Source organism: Ovis aries, chromosome 14 (assembly GCF_016772045.2).
Source record: "Ovis aries strain OAR_USU_Benz2616 breed Rambouillet chromosome 14, ARS-UI_Ramb_v3.0, whole genome shotgun sequence".
NCBI lineage: Eukaryota > Metazoa > Chordata > Mammalia > Artiodactyla > Bovidae > Ovis > Ovis aries.
The window spans coordinates 51820358-51830669 of NC_056067.1; the positions used below are offsets into that span (position 1 = coordinate 51820358).

The window sequence follows — 10312 nt, forward strand, 5'->3', positions numbered from 1 at the left end:
TACATCTATTTCTGTTTCCACTGGACCGGCTCACAACCGGAGCCCAAGAACCACAAGACCGCTCTAAGGGGACTTTCGAGACCGCCTGTCATTCGCGCCTTGTGAGCTGTGGGAAATGTAGTCCAGAGCCGGGAAAGCAGAAGACACCGGAAGCCTAAGGGCCCTGGGGCATCCTCGCCGCGGAGTTTTCTGGGAGTTGTAGTCGGGGCTCATAGTGCGCAGGCGCCGGATCTGGCCATCCTTGGTCTTGGGTGCCAAGGGTGAGTGTTCCGAAGCCAGCAGGTGCTGGACGATATGAGTGCCTGTGCACCTTTGCGCTCCGGAAGGCCCAGTGTAGGCTGAAGGTCCCTTCAGGGGCGCAAGCACCTGGAGTCCCAACAGGAGTGTGTGTGTTTGACTCTGGGTTACTGTGACAGGCGAGGGACAGATTGAATGGCTTTGGATGGGTGTGGTGGTGTTCTGGAGCTGGTTCCTACAGTCAGATGCTCAGAAAAATTGAAACGTGTTACCACAACCGTTGATCTGGAGCGCCTCATCCTGCACTGGCTTGAAGCAAGGCTTCGGTTCCTGGCCAGAGAGCAAGGTCCAGTCCAGGAGGTGAGAGCACTGAATCCCAGCCACTAGACTAATGGTCAGTGACAAGGTCCTGGCCCTTGAGCTTTGCAGAAAAGGAATTCTCACAATGATGGAAAGTAGTGTAACAAAGGATTTATTAGGAGGAAAAAATGAGTACAATATACATGGATAGACACATGGGCAGACTCAGTTGCTGAGTCTCACCTTCATGGAAGTTTGAATTACTTATATGGAGCATTTCTTCTGGTTTTCCTTGGCTAACCATTTTGATTTGTCTGGTTCAGAGTCCATATTTGGTATATCTCAGGATCCTCCCCTCTATGCATCTCTTAGCCGAGATGGATTCCAGTGAAGAGGCCTATGGGTAGTTAACGTCACTTAGCATCATTCCCCTTTTGACCGCCAAGGAGCCTCTCTGTGCATGTGTAGTTGGGGCGGTCTCCTGACTTGGAGAATGAGAAATATGTGGTCTCTTATCTTCTATCTGGGCAGGGCCCAGCCTCCGCTCTCTATCCTGCCATTCTTGTTTTGAAGTATCTACCCTAGGGAGGCCCATCTACCTCCTGCCTCACCATTACAGTAGACCCTCAGTATCTGCTGGAGACCCGCTATGGATAGTGCTGAGGATGCTGAAGTCCCTTTAATAAAACGGCATAGTATTTGCATGTGGCCTGTGCATATCCTTCCCTACACATTGTCATCTGTGGATTACTTGTATTAGATATTATTTACCTAATAACTAATGACGCAGTTTTGATCCCTGGGTCGGGGCGATCGTCTGGAGAAGGAAATGGCAGCCCACTTCGGTATTCTTGCCTGGAGAAACCTGTGGATAGAGGAGCCTGGCTGGCTACAATCCATGGGGTTGAAAAAGTCTGACATGACATAGTGACCACATAACAACAACAAAGCAAATCCAAGTTTTGCTTTTTGGAACTTTTTGGAATTTAAAAAAAATTTTTTTTAAATTAATGCTTAGTTAAATTCATGAATGCTTAACCTATGATATGGAGGGCTGATTATATTTAAAAGTTACATAGACTTAAAAGAAATATGTTTAGAAAACTAAGGTAGTAAATACTCAACACATCACTTCCTAACTATTATCTATGCTCTTGAGATTATGTCTGTTGTGTCTGTAGGGTGGAGATAACTGTATCATGGTGTTCACTGGACATCTCTTTCCAGCTCCACCTTCAGTGATACCACATTGGTAGCTAGAAATTGGCCATCACAGGACACTTAACACCCATGGGTATTGGTAATTACTACAAATGAGGACTTGATGTATTGTTTTGTTGGTCTGGGAATGAGGGAGCTTCCCAGAGTCCTACCTCCTCCACCTGCAATGTCCTTCTAGTGCCCTCTTTTGGTTAAGCTTACCATTGCGAGCTGAGGCAATTGTTTAATAATGGAAACAAATGACTTACCATGTCTTCACTTGTTGGTGTTTACCTGCTGAGTCATGTCTGACTTTTTGCAGCTCTGTGGACTGCAGCATGCCAGGCTCCTCTGTCCTCTGCTATTTCTCAGAATTTGCTCAAATTCATGTCCATTGAGTCAGTGATGCTGTCTAACCATCTCATCCTCTGCCGCCCTCTTCTCCTTTTGCCTTCAATCTTTCCCAGCAACAAGGTCTTTTCCATGAGTCGGCTCTTCGCATCAGGTGGCCAAAGTACTGGAGCCTCAGCTTCAGCATCAGTCCTTCCAATGACTATTCAGTGTTGATTTCCTTTAGGATTGACTGGTTTGATCTCCTTGCAGTCAAATGAACTCTCAAGAGTCTTCTGCAGGACCACAATTCAAAAACATCAATTCTTTGGCACTCAGCCTTCTTTATTGCCCAGCTCTCACATCCATACATGACCACTGGAAAAACCATAGCTTTGACTGTACAGACCTTTGTTGGCAAAATGATGTCTCTTAACAAATTTCAAAAACAAATGTAGTATACAGTATTGTCGAGAATGTGGGGGAATGAGAACTCTCATGGGGAACGACTACAGTCTTTTTGCAACTCATCTGGATATAATTATTACAATGCCTGAAAGCAAACCCCTAATAAACCAGCATTTTTACATATAAGACAGAGAAGGCAATGGCACCACTAGCCTGGTAGGCTGCAGTCCATGGTGTCGCCAAGAGTCGGACACAACTGAGCGACTTCACTTTCACCTTTCACTTTCATGCACTGGGGAAGGAAATGGCAACCCACTCCAGTGTTCTTGCCTGGAGAATCCCAGGGACGGGGGAGCCTGGTGGGCTGCCATCTCTGGGGTCGCACAGAGTCGGACACGACTGAAGTGACTTAGCCGTTACATATAAGAGTCTAGTTTACAAAAATTCTGACTTGAAAGAAGATGTGAATACAGTAAGGCTTAATGAAGCCATGCCTGTCATGCCAAATTAATCTCTGGTTAATCCTTTGAGGACATGTTAGTCTCTGCTGAACAACATGATAACTATTTGTGGCTATTAAAGTCATTAAAATTAAATAAGATTTAATATTCAGTTCCTTAGTCAAACCAGTCACGTTTCAAATGCTTGTTAGTCAGTGTGACTACCAGTTGCTGTATTGGAAATGTTGAAAGCATTAGTTGCTCAGTCATGTTCGACTCTTTGTGACACCATGGACTCTGTTGTTTGAATATTTAAAAACTAAAATCAACTCAGTATTACTAAGTCCAAATGGATAATTTTACTTGTTTTGAGAGATTTTATGCTGCTTTCTACCCTCTCAGATGCTTACTCTTTCTTGATATACTCTTGATATACTTTCTTGATATACTGAAAGACTTCACTCCTTACTGTTTTTCTCCTCACTGAAAAGCATTAGCAAAAGGAATTGACGAGAAAAGTCAAACTGCGAAGAATTGTGGCATCAGAAAATGTGAAATCTGTGAGATCAATTTAAAATCCCAATGGACTTCCCTGGTGGTCCAGTGATAAAGAATCCATCTGCCAGTGCTGGGGACATGGGTTCAATCCCTACTCTGGGAAGATTCCACATGCTGCAGGGCAACTAAACCCATGCACCACAACTACTGAGCCTGTGCTCCACAACAAGAGAAGCCACTGCAATCAGAAGCCTGCACGCCGCAACCAGAGAAAGCCTGCATGCAGCAACGAAGCCCCAGCATGGCCAAAAATAAATAAAACCACAGCAATAAATGTTTTTGTAAAATGTATTTCTTTTTATTTTGTAATGACAAAAAGCAATGTCTGCTCATTAAAATGAGAAGACAATACAAATAAAAGGACAGGAAAAATACCCTTTGTTCTACTAAGCCAAGCACCAACACTGTCATCACTCTGCAGTAGAGAGTCCCAGGTCATGTTTGATGCACCTAATATGCATCAAATTCACAGGCTTTCCCCCGTCATTCAAACATTTTGTACTTCAGTACTTTATTAAACAATGTATCATTGTTTGGATGTTAAAACTGCACCAACAAATTCCTTAATGTTGGATGTTCTAGTTGTTCCTGTTTCCCAATAACCAATCCCAGATGACAGGACAAGGAGGGCTATGTCAAAATAAAGAAATAAAAGACCTGAAAAATGGGTGCTCTGAATTATCATTTCTTAGCAACGTGGACCAAATCCTTGATTTTGGCAAGACCATGTCATGGGATCATTTCCCCAGAGATAGCTACAGGATTCACCCAGGGGTGCTCAGGTTTAGAAGCAGGTGCAAATCTTCGGTCCCAGAGGAATCTGTGCCTAAGGAGTGATGAGTGTGGATAGTAGCTCTAGGGAGCATTAATCCACCCCGTCCTCCTGCAACACAAGGTTCCCAAACTTCTATCCAATATGGCAGCTTCCTCAGTCTTTTTTTCTAGGTAGGGAGTGCTAGGATATAGAGGGGATGTAAGGACCGAGGGGCCTGGTGGGCTACAGTCCATAGGGTTGCAAAGAGTTGGACATGACTGAGCAATTGAGCACACAGGCATGCACACAGACAATTATACATCTGAGAGAAAGTTTCAGTTGTTCTTGATACATAGGAAATCTATATAAAAAAAGGAAAAGCTTTTAAGCCAGTGAAAGAGCTGGCTCAAAACTCAACATTCAAAAAACTAAGATCATGGCATCTGGTCCTATCACTTCATGGCAAATAGAAGGGATAACAGTGGAAACAGTGAAAGACTTTATTTTCTTGGGCTCCAAAATCATTGCAGACAGTGACTGAAGCCTTGAAATTAAAAGATGCTTGCTCCTTGGAAGAAAAGCTATGACAAATCTAGACAACATATTAAAAAGCAGAGACATTACTTTGCCAACTAAGGTCTGTATAGTAAAAGTTAATGGCTTTTCCAGTAGTCATGTATGGATGTGAGAGTTGGACCATAAAGAAGACTGAGCATCAAAAAAATTGATGCCTTTTAACTATGATGTTGGAGAAGACTCTTGAGAGTCCCTTGGACTGCAAGGAGGTCAAACCAGTCAATCCTAGAGGAAATCAGTCCTGAATATTCATTGGAAGGACTGATGCTGAAGAAGCTGAGGCTCCGATACTTTGGCCACCTGATTCGAAGAACTGACTCATTGGAAAAGATCCTGATGCTGGAAAAGATTGAAGGCAGGAGGAGAAGGGGACGACAGAGGATGAGATGGTTGGATGGCATCACCGACTCAATGGACATGAGTTCGTGCAAGCTCAGGGAGATGATGAAGGACAGGGAAGCCTGGTGTGCTGCAGTCCAGGGGGTCACAAAGAGTCAGACACGACTGTGGGACTGAACAACAACAACAGGAAATCACCCTGAAACTTAATGACTCAAAACAAGCCTTGGGAATTCCCTGGCAGCCCACTGGTTTTAGGACTCCACACTTCCACTGCAGGAGGCACGGGTTCCTGGTTGGGAAACTAATATTCTGCATGCTGCATGGCATGGCCAAAACAAAAACAGAACCAGCAGTAATAACAACAACCGAACCAAACCAAACAAAACTGCAATTCTGTCATCAAAAAAGGAAATTGCTATTGGACAGCACGTCACCGTTGACGGCCACACTGGGCAAAATATCCTTTACAATGAAGGTAAAAGAAAGATAATTTTAGTCGTGGAGGAGCTCAGCAATGATGTCAGCCAACTAAACTGTTGGTGGGAACCCTTCAGGGAGATACTTACACGCATGATCAGTTGTGTCTGACTCTTTGTGACACCATGGACTGTAGCCCACCAGGCTCCTCTGTCCATGGGATTCTCCAGACGAGAATTTTGGTTGCCATTCTCTTCTCCAAGGGATCCTCCTGACCTAGGAATTGAACCTGTGTCTCCTATCTCTTCTGTTTAGCAGGCAGATTCTTTACCACTGAGCCACCTGGGAAGCCTGTTCAGGGAGGATATCCAGCCAAACGACACTTACATTAGAACTAAATTTTCATGGAAGGATAGATGAGGGGCACGCCCCGAAGTGGTGCCCCCACACACCTCTGACCTTTCAGTTCCTCTCAAAATCTCAAAGCACTTTACCCTTGCAAAGTCTTTGCAACGCCAGAAATTCTCCCCTCCATATCTTCCCCTGAAATACTCTTTCTCATCTTTGGAACAGCAGCTTAATCACTAATTTCTCTTTCAAGCCTTCCCTACACTCACATATCATGATTACCCATCACAAGTTCTCCAGAAATCCTTTTCTTTTTGTTCTTGCAACTCATCACAATGTGTGATTTTATGTTCCTTTATATTTGGATTATTCTGTGGCTGTGTTCTTTGTCAAATAAAGTGTCCATTAGGTCAGACGTTGTGACTCTTTGATTATTCATTGATGTATGTTAGTTGCTCAGTCGTGTCTGACTCTTTGCCACCCTATGGACTGTAGCCCCCCAGGCTCCTCTGTCCATGGGATTCTCCAGGCAAGAATACTGGGGTGGGTTGCCATTTCCTCCTCCATATTCATTGATAGCAAGGGTCAGAAAACTATGTTCCCAGGACTTCCTTGGCGGTCCAGTGGTTAAGATTCCATGCTTCCAGTGCCAAGGGTGTGTGTTCAGTCCCTGATTGGAGAGCTAAGATCCCACAAACCAGGTGGGACAGCAAAAAAAAAACTTAAAAAAAAAAAACAAACAAAAAACCCTGGGTCAAGTCTGACCCACCACCTGTTTTGTACAGCTAATGAGCTAAGAAAAAAAAAAAAAATGGTTGTCACTTTTTTTAAACGAGAGATAAACAGATTTGTGACGAGTTGAAAATTATTACGATTTGAACTTCACTGTCTTTAAATCAAGTGTGAGGGGAACACAGCTCCACTGTTTGTTTAGACCTCGCCTATGGCTGCCGTCCCACTGCAGTGGCCACGTCAAGTATTTGCAACAGACACCCTGTCCTGAACACTTACTGTCTGGTCCTTTATGGGATAAATGTGCCAATTCCTGCTCTATAGTCAACACAGAGACAAATATCTGACAGATAGTGGGATTTATTTGTCCACATTCAGTGTATCAGTTAGACATCAGGCATTTACCTCAAGAGCTAGAATTTTACTTCTTTTTTAAAATTTTTATAATTTTATTTGTTTATTTTTGGCTGCTGTGGGTTTTTGTTGCTTTGGGTGGGCTTTCTCTAGCTGTGGCAGCCAGGGGCTACTCTCTAATTGCCACGCGCGGGCTTCTCCTTGCAGCGGCTTCTCTTATTGCGGAGCCCTGGGTTCGAGGCATGAGGCCCACAGTAGTTGCAGCACGCAGGCTCTGTAGCTGGGGCTCTCGGGCTTAGTTGCTCCAAGGCATGTGGAATCTTCCTGGACCAGGGATTAAACCTGTGTCCCCTGCATTGGCAGGTGGATTCTTTACCACTGAGCCGCCACGGAAGCCCTTTGTTTATCTGTTTTTTTAAATTTTATTAGAGTGTCGGTGGCTTACAATTGGATTTTTAAAAGCAATCACTTTCTTCCAACAGTGGGAAAACAAGAGGCTTCAATTAGGCAAAGGGGATTCCTGGGTGCTAAAAAGTCAGGTTTGCCTCACCGGCTGGTAGGCAGTGAACCCAGAGCGGCTCAGTTGGAGGGTTGAAGGGAGAAGACTGTGGAGCTGGATGTGGAGACGATCAACACAGGAGAAAGTGTGAGCATGGGGACACGGGAGTTTGTCATTGATTCTGTTGCTGCACAGTCTGTGTGCAAGTCACGCACGTCCCCTCTGCTCCACCCTAGGGACATGTCTGTCTCCTTGCATCACAGGAAAGTTTCCTGCATGGTGCATCGGTCTTCCTGGATTTTTCTCATCAAGCGTTAGTAATTGATCATGTCGTTATTTTTTTTTTAACCAAAGTCAGCCATTTCTCGGAGGTATTATCAATTCTCCTGGCAGACAATGTCACCGCTACCAGTGACATTATAATGACTGTCCTAGTGGGAAATGAGGTCATGGTGTCTCTAACCTATAACTGGGGTGCTTTCTCACACCCTGAGATATGAACCCTGGCAGAGACAGGCTCACCAGGCACATATCAGAGGGCTGCTTGGTGAGTATGTTTTTCTTTTCTCTCCTTTTAGAAGAAGTCCCCCAAAGTGACTTTTGGTGTTGGAACTTTATCTTGGAGTCCTACTATGCTTTCTTAGTTGGGAAGAAGCAGTGTGTCACCTTAAATCTGAAGATTACAGTGAAATCTATGACCTTCGTGAGGACTCTACTAGCGCTTGCAGGTTTTTTTAGATTTTTTTTTAATGTGGACCATTTAAAAAGTGTTTATTGAATTTGTTACGATATTCTTTCTGTTTTATGTTTCAGTTTTATGGCCCCAAGTTATGTGGGATCTTAGCTCCCCAACCAGGAATTAAACCCGAGACCTCCGGCACTGGGAGGTGACGTCTTAGCCACTGGATGGTCAAGGAAGTCCCAGTTCTTGCCTGTTTATGGCATTTACTGTGTTACTCTTCTCTTCTTTATTTTTTTTAAGCAAGAGGATAGAACTTATTAGAGAGGAGGAAAGTACAAAGCCCTTAGCATAGACACTGCGAGGGGGTAAAGAGTCCCCATCTTCTTTTTTGTTCTTGGCTTCCTGAGACCTCTTTTGTCCATACTTTCTCAAGATTAGACTTGCTAGAATTCTCCTTGCCTTCCAACCTTTTAAAACTTTTCTTTAAAACTGGGGACCACAGGACCTCCATTGTAGGAATATTGTGAAGAATAAATATATAAATGTCTGGCTTTGACACAGAAAATGTGGGTTCTTTTTTTTTTTTTCTCTCTTGTTTTCTCTGGGATCAAGATCAGCTTTAGAAAAACAACCATAAAGAGCTATCCCCTTGGGTGGTGTGAGGAAAAGGCATAAAGCCTATTCTTTTCAAGTTCTTCTTAGACCATAGGGAAGAGATGCAACTGTTGACTCTGAGTCTTATAAGGAGAGATGTATTCCTTTAAAAATATATATGTATTCATTTGTTATTTTTCTTTTTGGTTGCACTTGGTCTTTGCTGCTGCGTGCTGGCTTTCTCTAGCTGCTGAAAGCAGGGGCTGCTCTTCATTGCAGTTCATGGGCTTCTCATTGTGGTGGCTGCTCTTGTTGTAGAGCAGGCCTCTAGGCACATGGACTCAGCCAGCACATGCACAAGCTTAGTTGCCCAGAGGCGTGTGGAATCTTCCCGGACTAGGGATCAAACCCATGTCCCCTGTGCTGGCAAGTGGATTCTTATTCATTGCACCTGCCAGCCGGGAAGTCCAAGGAGAGATGTATTCCTGAATTTATTTCCCAGAGCCAAGCATAGATGTAAAGCCACTCATGGACCACATTGTCGTCACTGAGCCCGAGTCACAAAATGAGCCATGACTTTAGGACAGGAAGCCCTGAGTTTGGGGCTCTAATTCAGGATGGTTCCCTCTCACATGCCCAGATAAGACCGCACCCTGCCCTCGGTGCTGGAGAGGAAATGAAACGTGCCAGGGCCGGGCCCGGCAAAGAGCCCATTGAATGAGAAATGATGGAATGATTGTTTTTTGGCTTCAGCAAAGTGGATTTATTGTAACATGTAACAAGTCCAGAAGGTAGGGAGGCTATATGCCTTTTTTATTTAAAGCGGCTCCATGATGTTATCAGGGCTCAGATGTTTTTGAATCTTTGCCTTCTGTCATTCTCTGGATCTCATTCTCTACCTGGTTTCCCTGCAGTGCCCCAAACTCTCAGAATATCAAGATAAAGTAAAAAGAAAAGAAAAGGAACCAAACAGACTTCTTTCTTTTTAAAAGGTTTTTCTAACAATTTTATTTATTGTTCTGAGTTTGACTATTTTATTTATTATTAAAAAAACTTTTTTTATTAGAGTCTAGTTGATTTACAATGTTACCTTAACAACAATGTTGTGTTAACTTCAGGCATAGAGCAAAGTGATTGTTATACATAAACATACATCCACTCTAGATTTGAACATGCCATTATTTTTAACATTAGTCATTTGGTGCCTGCAGGGAGAAGGTTGCCACCTTGCTTCCCCCCAGCTGGCTGAAGGCCAATGCCTGAAGAAGGAAAAATCTAAATTGATTACCCTTCTTACTTGGGGACTGTCTTTTCTGTCTGAGTATGCGACCACTTGCTTGAACTCACTCTTCCTTTCTTTCCCTTATATGTAATGCTGTTTTTTGACAAAGGAAAGCTCACTCCAAAATATCTGGATGTCTGTTTTTTTCTCAGCACACTGCTTGGCTTGTGGGATCTCGGTTCCTCAACCAGATATTGAACCCGGGCCCCCTGCATTGGAAATGCCAAGTCCTAACCTCTGGACCACCAGGAAAGTCCCT

At 43.8% G+C, this 10312-nt stretch overlaps 1 long non-coding RNA gene across 1 annotated transcript; it reads left to right on the forward strand.

Moving 5' to 3' along the window:
* Nucleotides 1-220: 220 nt before the first annotated feature.
* LOC121816429 (uncharacterized) lies at nucleotides 221-3764 on the forward strand. The gene is made up of 2 exons (XR_006056037.2): nucleotides 221-597; nucleotides 3407-3764. It is a non-coding gene; the product is annotated as an uncharacterized LOC121816429 (long non-coding RNA).
* The last annotated feature ends 6548 nt before the right edge of the window (nucleotides 3765-10312 follow it).